Here is a 9,710-nt window from a genome sequence, read left to right on the forward strand (position 1 = left end):
ATCATACCTGTCTTTACTATATAATTTTATAATAAAGGTTGATTTCTGGAGAAGGAAATGGCAACCCACTCCAGTATTCTTGCCTAGAGAATCCCAAGGACAGAGGAGCCTGGTGGGCTGCCATCTGTGGGGTTGCACAGCGTTGGACACGACTGAAGTGACTTAGCAGCAGCAGCTGCAGATTTCTGGAGTCCCAATACCCTCACCTTCCTCCACATCCCCGCCATTTGGGCCTTTGCTCTTCTCTATACATTTTATAATTAGTTTTTCATTATCTGCTAAAAACTCTAGCCTCTGAAGGAATTTCTAAAAAGTTGGAGTAATGTATTCTTTGACTTTTGGGAAGAATTTTCCTGTAAAACCATACTGAGCCTCATGTTTTCTTTTAAGAAAAAAAATTAAACCATCAACTGAATATCTTTAAATATATAGAGCTATCTGGGTTTTCTATTGCTTCTTGAGTCAGTTTTAGTAAACTGTGTGTTTTTTTTTTAAAGCTTTTGTCAATTTCATCTAAATTTTCAAAAGTGTCAGCATAAAGTTACACATGGTATTCTCTTATTTTTGTTGAAATTTTTGATATTTTCAGTCTTTGTCTGTGATTTAGCACATAGTTGATTTTTGTGAATGTCCCATAGGTACAGGAAAGTTTCTGTATTTTAGGTTTTGTTGGACACAAAGTTCTATATGATGTTTGGGACTTATTAATCATACTTTTAAAAAAATTATACCTTTCTTATTAGTGTCTAATTGGTTTATCAATTTGGGGGAGAGGCCTAACTACAATTATTCATTATATATGTGTTTACTATATATACTTTTCATATATTCCTATCAGTTTTTGCTTTATTTTTGAAGCATCTTATATCATCTTTTGGTGATATATATTTGTGATCATTATATCTTTTTGATTTATTGCATATTTATGTGTAATGTCCATTTTGGTTTCTCATAATTTAAAAAAACACCGTATATCCTTTGTCCTGATATTAATGTTACTGTTCTAGAGATCCTCCTTATTTTCGGGGTTTGCTGTGCCGTAGATGCCGTTGGCAGCCTGGTGAGTCTGTAAACCTCTTTTCCCCTTCTTTGGTCACGTTTCACAGCTTACGGGACCTCAGCTCCCTGACCAGAGACTGGACCGGGGCCATGGCAGTGATGGCAATGAAAGCCTGGTATTCTAACCACTAGTCATCCAGGGAATTTCCCTACAAACTGTGGTGGCCATCCAAACCCAAGCTGGCAAAGAATTTCCTGACACAGAGTGTTTCAGAAGGGAGCCAGCTTATTAAGAGCAAGGAGCAAAGACAATGAAGGCGCTGCAAATGCAGCAGCCCAACCTCCTGATGGATCAGGGAGAGTCGACACTCTTCATGGATTGGTAGCCAATGTTTATAGCCTCAAAACCAAGGAAATTCTCGCAGGAAGGCTAGCATTAGGTGATTGGTTAGGGAGCTATAGGGTGAGTCCTGGGGTGGGCATTTTTGCCTAGTATGAGGTCAGGAGAGACAAGAAAGCCTTCCTCAGTGATCAGTGCAAATAAATAGAGGAAAACAATAGAATGAGAAAGACTAGAGAGCTCTTCAAGAAAATTAAAGATACCAAGGAAACATTTCATGCAAAGATGGGCTCAATAAAGGACAGAAATGGTAGGGACCTAACAGAAGCAGAAGATATTATGAAGAGGTGGCAAGAATACACAGAAGAACCGTACAAAAAAGATCTTCACAGCCCAGATAATCATGATGGTGTGATCACTCACACTCACCTAGAGCCAGACATCCTGGAATGTGAAGTCAAGTGTGCCTTAGGAAGCATCACTATGAAAAAAGCTAGTGGAGGTGATGGAATTCCAGTTGAGCTCTTTCAAATCCTAAAAGATGATGCTGTGAAAGTGCTGCACTCAATATGCCAGCAAATTTGGAAAACTCAGCAGTGGCCACAGGACTGGAAAATGTCAGTTTTCATTCCAATCCCAAAGAAAGGCAATGCCAAAGAATGCTTAAACTACCGCACAATTGCACTCATCTCACATGCTAGCAAAGTAATGCTCAAGTTCTGAAAGAGATGGGAACACCAGACCACCTGATCGCCCTCTTGAGAAATCTGTATGTAGGTCAGGAAGCAACAGTTAGAACTGGACGTGGAACAACAGACTGGTTCCAAATTGAAAAAAGAGTACGTCAAGGCTGTATATTGTCACCCTGCTTATTTAACTTATACGCAGAGTGCATCATGAGAAATGCTGGGCTAGATGACGCACAAGCTGGAATCAAGATTGCCAGGAGAAATATCAATAACCTCAGATATGCAGATGATGCCACACTTATGGCAGAAAGCGAAGAAGAACTAGAGCCTCTTGATGAAAGTGAAAGAGGAGACTGAAAAAAATTGGCTTTAAAGCTCAACATTCAGAAAACTAAGATCATGGCATCTGGTCCCATTACTTCATGGCAAATAAATGGGGAAACAGTGGAAACGGTGACAGACTTTATTTTGTGGGGCTCCAAAATCACTGCAGATGGTGATTGCAGCCATGAAATTAAAAGATGTTTACTCCTTGGAAGGCAAGTTATGACCAACCTAGATAGCATATTAAAAAGCAGAGACATTACTTTGCCAACAAAGGTCCATGTAGTCAAGGCTATGGTTTTTCCAGTAGTCACGTATTGATATGAGAGTTGGACTATAAAGAAGGCTGAGTGCCAAAGAATTGATGCTTTTGAACTGTGATGTTGGAGAAGACTCTTGAGAGTCCCTTGGACTGCAAGGAGATCCAACCAGTCCATGCTGAAGGAGATCAGTCCTGGGTGTTCATTGGAAGGACTGATGCTGAAGCTGAAACTACAATCCTTTGGCCACCTGATGTGAAGAGCTGACTCACTGGAAAAGACCCTGATGCTGGGAAAGATTGAGGGCAGGAGGAGAAGGGGACAACAGAGGATGAGATGGCTGGATGGCATCACTGACTCAATGGACATGAGTTTGAGCAAATTTCAGGAACACTGCAGTCCAGGAGGTCACAAAGAGTCGGGCACGACTGAGCGACCGAACTGAACTGAGCTGATGAAGTCAGGAAGCCTGTGGGTGATGATCAGGGGGCTTTTGGCAGCGGGGACACAGAAGCTGAGTCAGCCTCAGAGGCGACCTTGTTTCTGCTCTTTGTGTCCATGGCTTTGGCGCAAGGCCTTGCGGGATTTGCAGGGCAGGACTCCACATAAATCTCTTTTCAAATTTTTTTAAAAAATATTTTTATTTGTTTATTTATTTGGCTGCCCAGGATCTTTAGTTTCAGCATGTGAGATCCTTTTAGTTGTTGTGTGTGGGATCTAGTTCCCTGACCAGGGCTAGAACCTAGGCCCCCTGCATTGGGAGCATGGAGTCTTAGCCACTAGACCACCAGGAAAGTTCCTCAAAATGTTTTAAATGTTTAGAATTATAAGCAAGCTGAAAAGTGAACGTGTTAGTTGCTCAGCCATGTCTGACTCTTGGCGACCCCATGAACCATCATCTACCAGGCTCCTCTGTCCATGCAATTTCCCAGGCGAGAATACTAGAGTGGGTTGCCGTTTCCTTCTCCATGGGATCTTCCTGGCCCAGGGATTGAACTCAGGTCCCCTCTGTTGCAGGCAGATTCTTTACCATCTGAGCCACCAGGGAAGCCACAAAGCAAGCTAGTTGTAGAATACAGGTACCAGAAATACAGTTACCAGAATAGTTAAAATATTTGTTTGCTTTTAAGTTAATATATTAAATAGCAAGTTCTAACAGTAAACGTAATAGCTATTGTCATTTTTGAAGTCATGATAGGAATAAAATGTATTTGGGAACATTGTAATAAAATGATGTGAAAACATATATAGTTTATATTGGTGACAAAGTCACAGGAACTGTAGCGCTTCCGTGATTTCTTGTCTACCTTTATAAATGATGAGAGTGCTAAATTTTAGTAATAGTTAGAAGTGAGTGAAAATAAGGGCATAATTTTTCTTTCCTATTTACAGACTTCCTGCATTCTATCCAGTGACTCAGTAGACCGGCGGGGTGGGATCTATGTGTCTCACAATAAAAACCCTTGCCTTGCCTTTTAATATTTTGGTCCTTTGTTGTGTGTCTGTTATCAATATCTCTCCTATAAGTCTCTGTCTCTTGATCAGATACTTCAATCCATTTATACTGACTGTAATTATTGCTATATTTTTTATTTTCCCCGCCATCTTATTTACTATAAATATCAATTAAAATGAAGTTTAACTTATGCTCTAGAAAACTCCAAATGATAATGGTTTAATTAAGATATAATTTTATCTCTCTTTTAGTCTAGGACTGCACAGTCATCAGGAGCTCAGTTTCCACCTTCTTAGTTGTAACTTCCATCTTCAAGTTTATCTTGTGACTCAAGATTGCCGCTGGAGCTTTAGCCTTCCCAAACTCATTCCAAGCAGCAAGAAAGAAGGATGGTGGAAGATTTAAAAGAGGCGCACCTCTACTTTATACTTCATTAGCCAGAACTTAGTTATTTGGTCTCACCTAGTAGCAAAGGAGGAGCCTGCAGTCCATGGGGTCACGAAGAGCTGGACACGACTGAGCGATTTCACTTTCACTTTTCACTTTCCTGCATTGGAGAAGGAACTGGCAACCCACTCCAGTGTTCTTGCCCGGAGAATCCCAGGGATGGGGGAGCCTGGTGGGTTGCCATCTATGGGGTTGCACAGAGTCGGACACGACTGAAGTGACTTAGCAGCAGCAGCAGCAGCAAAGGAAACTATAAAATGCCTCCATTTGGCTGGGCACATTGATGATCCGAATGGCATTAGGATTATTTCATTAATACTAAGGAAGAAGAGGATGGGGGCCATTGAGCAACTATTAGCAGTCTCTACTTTAGTCTCCCAGCCACAGGTGAGTCCAGCTGTCAAGAGCAGTGGCGCTGAACCTTCAAACATGGTACTTGACCCATAGACGCCCGGCCTGCCATCTGGTGGCAGGTTGGTTACACTGGATCCCTTTCATCACACAAGTAGCCTAGACTTGCCCCAGTACAACAGACATTTATTCCAGCTAAGGTTTTCCATTCTCTGCTGGCCATGCTTCTGCTAGCAACTTCATTAGTAGATTTACTGAATGTCTTATTAATAACCACGGTACTATTATACAGAGTGAAGTAAGTCAGAAAGAAAAACACCAGTACAGTACATTAATGCATATATACGGAGCTTAGAAAGATGGTAATGATGACCCTGTATGTGAGACAGCAAAAGAGACACAGATGTAAAGAACAGACTTTTGGACTCTGTGGGAGAAGGCAAGGATGGGATGATTTGGGAGAATAGCACTGAAACATGTATAATATCATATGTCAAATAGATCGCCAGTCCAGGTTTGATGCATGAGACAGGGCGCTCAGGGCCGGTGCACTGGGATGACCCTGAGGGATGGGATGGGGAGGGAGGTGGGAGGGGGGTTCTGGATGGGGGATACACGTACACCAATGGCTGATTCATGTCAGTGTATGGCAAAAACCACCACAATATTGTAAAGTAACTAGCCTCCAATTAAAATAAATAATATAAAAAAAATAACCACAGTAGTCCAGAGAGCATTGCTTTTGACCAGAGACCTCATTTTTCAGCAAGAGAAATAAAGAAATTGGCAAATGAATATGAGATTCACTGGTGTTACCACACACTCTTATCACCAGAATCATCCAGCTTTATGAGTGGGTAACGTGGCCTCCTGGGACTTGGTTAGCACTGACCAGAAGGCAACCTTGTGTGAATCTGAAGTGCTGGCCCAAGTTGGCATATGCCCTGATTCAGCAACTAATGCAAGCTGATGTTTCTTTCTTTCCCAGAATCCATGGGTCAGGGGATCTTGGGCTGGATGACAAAAAATTTTCGCTCCACTTTCCCAAGAGTGTGGACTCTGCTAGTTTAGAGGTCTTGGTATGCAAAGGAAGAGTGTTTCTATCAGGATATCACAGAAGTCCCATTGATTTGGAAATTGAGACTGTGAGTGCCAAGTCACTTCAGCTGTGTCCGACTCTTTGTGACCTCATAGACTGCAGGCCACCAGGCTCCTCTGTCCATGGGATTCTCCAGACAAGAATAGTGGAGTGGGTTGCCATCTCCTCCTCCAGGGGATGTTTCTGACCCAGGGATTGAACCAGTGTCTGCATTGGCAGGGAGGTTCTTTACCACTAGCAACACCTGGGAAGCCCAGAAATTGAGACTGACATCTGGCAGTTTCAGATTCCTCATGCCCTGGATGAGCAGGGAGGAAAAGGTGGGTGGGTGAGGATTTGTGTTGACTGGAGTGATTGATTCCAGTTATCAAGGGGAAATACACTTGCTGCTGCACAGGGGGGACAGGGAGAAGTGTGTCCCTGGGTCCCATGAAACCCTCTGGGGCTGCCTTCTAATTCCACGGTCAGTGGTCAAAAGTAACGGGAGATGCCAGCAGCTCAGGATGAGTAGGACAACGTGGGCTCAGTTTCCTCCTGAATGAAGCTCAAGTGATCCCACCAGGGAAAAACTTTTGACCACATGAGCTGCTTGCTGAAGGCAAAGGAAAAATGGAATGGATAGCAGAGGAAGGGTGTAATCAATGCCTCATGACCCATAGCAGAGATGAGAAGGATATCGCTTATCTATATATTCTTCCTTCCTTGCTGTGTCATGCATATAGTTCGTGGTGGTGGCAACTGTCTTTCTTCTTCTACCATTTACTTTGGTTATTTTTGGTGTGCTGAGTCTTTGTTGCTGTGCACAGGCTTTCTCTAGCTGTGGTGAGTGGGGTCTACTCTCCGCTGCGGTGTGCAGACTTCTCGCTGACGTGGCTTCTCTTGTTGTGGAGCACAGGCTCTAGGCATGCGGGCTTCAGTAGTTGGGGTGCACAGGCTTAGTTGCACCGAGGCATGTGGGATCTTCCTGGACCAGGGACTGAACCTGTGTCCCCTGACTGGCGGGTGGACTCTTATCCACTGTGCCGTCAGGGAAGTACACTTGGGCCATTTTGTAAGGTGTGGTTGTTGGTGGTGAAGCTTACAGTTCAGTGCTTCTCTCGTTGCAGAGCCAGGCCCTAGAGCTCATGCTCACTAGTTGCCACATGTGGGCTCGGCGTGTGGGATCTTCCTGGATCAGCGATCGAACTTGTGTCTCCTGCATTGGCAGGTGGATTCTTTACCACTGAGCCACCAGGGAACCCCCATCTGATCCTTTCTTGAGTCCCTATCCTTCCTAACCTGGGGCCCAGGGACAACAGACCCAAAGCTCCAAACATCCCAGGGGAGCTCCCAGGCCAGTCTTTCCCTGCTGGGAGCCCAGGGACAGGGGGGTTGAGGGCAGCGCTGGTGCAGGAGGGACAACTCCTTCTGGAACGCTCTGCACAGTGGCCTGCTCCGGGTAGCACCAGGCACTTGCAGATTAATTTTTAACGTGGCCCAGGGGAGTCCAAAGGGCTGAGTTCCCGCCCCTGAGATCATGAGATCCCATTCCCTTCAGGGGTCTCTGGGAGGGGCCGAGGCTGGCCTGCGGGGGAGGCGGCAGGAGCGCAGGACCCCCGGGTGCACCCTCTGCGGGGCCCCTCCGTGCACCTCTGACCAAGATGTGCCAGATTGCATCTGCGGTGTCTGCCTGCCCTCACCGGTCACAGCTGCGAGGCCAAGGGGAGGAGGAGTCTGTCTGCCCCTGGAGGGGCACTGGGTAAAGCCCCAGAGAGGACCCAGCACCGCAGCCGGTGTCAGGAGGCTGACACCGTGCAGGGCTCTGAGCTCAAGGCTGCTGCGCCCCCATTTCTTTACTTATAGAAAACAGCCTTCATTCAGCCTCCGTGAACTTCCCTGAGTTCCGATGGGCAGATGCAAGCAGCTGTTAATGAGGGAAGGAAGGGGATGCGAGACCAGGGAGAAAGAGTCAAGAGCAGCCTTGGGGCAAGGTCCTGTTTCCCCACCAATGGATACACACAACAGCATCTTTGAGCTGCTTTTCAGATACTGAAAGCCTGTCCACGTGGCAGAAGCTGTGGTCTGCTGCCCACAAGCACGTAGACCTCAGACCAGTTAAACCTGAGGTTGACTGCTACAAACCTCACTGCAACCCCATCAGAAGACTGTCCACGAGCTGATCACACCCTCCTTTATAATAAAGCTTGTTACTATCTTCCCCAAGTTGGGCCATGGTTTTGAGGGTTTTAGCCTGCTGGGTCTCCTTTTGCTTGGCAAAGCAATAAAACTATCTTTTTCTACTTCACCCAGAACTCCGTCTCTGAGAAGAGGGAACAGCTTGAGCAGTGGCTCAAAGATGCCGTCCACTTCTGTTTCCCTACAGCGATTAATGGTAAAATCTTTTGTTTCTGGCAATGCTGCTGAGCATGTGGGATCTTAGTTCCTTGACCAGGGACGGAAACCGTGTCTCCTGCAGTGGAAGCTTGGAGCCCTAGCCACTGGACTGCTAGGGAAGTCCTTAATGGTAAACTCTTTAAAGTGCCACATGTGTGGGTTTGCTCTGGGGGCTGCAGAAGAGGAGGCTGGGGAGGGTATTCTAAGCCCTGGCCGGCTGAAGGTCAAACACACCCCAAATGATTGATTGAAACAGGCAACTGTGAAAGGGGGGCCTCCCAGTTTGATGAGTGCCCGTCAAGTGTGAGGTCCTGCTATGCCTGCTGTGACAATCTACCATCTTCACCGTCACCTTGCAAGGAAAGAGGGCTGCCCATTGTACAGATGAGGATGGAGAGGCTCTGAGAGGTGAAATCAGTGGTGCGGGGCCCTTCAATGAGCAGCAAAATGGCGGAACCAAGATTTGACCCAACATTGTTATGACTCTAAATGCCATCCAGGGAGAGGAGAACAGGCGAGGAAAACAAAACATTTGGCAAAAATGCAGCTGCATTTTTCTCCTGCTCCTGGGCAGCTCAGTGGAGCTTGGGCTGTTTCCATAGCAGGGTTGATTCTTCAAAGGGAGGGGCTTCCTTCTCTCCCTGGGGTGGGCTCTGGGGTGCAGAGGGTCCTCATGCTACACCAGCTAGGGGGCCCAGGAGGCAAACTGCCTGCAGCCTCCATGCTCAGGGAGACCACATTCTCCCTATTTCCCCCCCACCCCCCACACACACTTTGCCGTCCCCATTCTTGGCTTCTTTCCTGCTCATCTAACAAGCACGGTGGTCTCTGCCTGTCTACACTGATTCCTCTCCTCTCCCAGGTCATGCACCCGGGATTATGGCTTGAAATTCCCATGAGAGTCATGACTTCCAAACTTACCTGCCTTGTTCTTGGAAACAGTCTTGTACATCCAGCTGCCCACTTAGCCTCTCCACTTGGATGTTTATTAGCCTCGTGATTTGAGGAGATCTGAAATAAAACCTCTATCCTCAACCGACCCCCAACCTGTCCCTGCCTTGGCCCTGGTCTGTGCCTCAGTTAAAGGTCTGATCAGTGACTCAGATCACAAACCTAGAAGCGACCCTCGAAGCCTCACTTTCCTTCATCCCCCATTCACTCACCAGGCTCTGGTTCTATCTTCAAAATCTGTTTTGAGTCCAGCCATGCCTCCCATCTTCACCACTGCAGCCCTGGTCTAAGCCACCACTGGTTCACAGCCAGACTGCTGATCAGTTCTCCTCCTTCCTCTCTGACTCCCTCTCCCAATTCCATCCTTTAAATAGTGGTCCGAGTGAGCTTTTGAAAACACAAACCACCCACGAGTTTCCGC

Source organism: Ovis canadensis, chromosome 2, assembly GCF_042477335.2.
Source record: "Ovis canadensis isolate MfBH-ARS-UI-01 breed Bighorn chromosome 2, ARS-UI_OviCan_v2, whole genome shotgun sequence".
Lineage (NCBI taxonomy): Eukaryota > Metazoa > Chordata > Mammalia > Artiodactyla > Bovidae > Ovis > Ovis canadensis.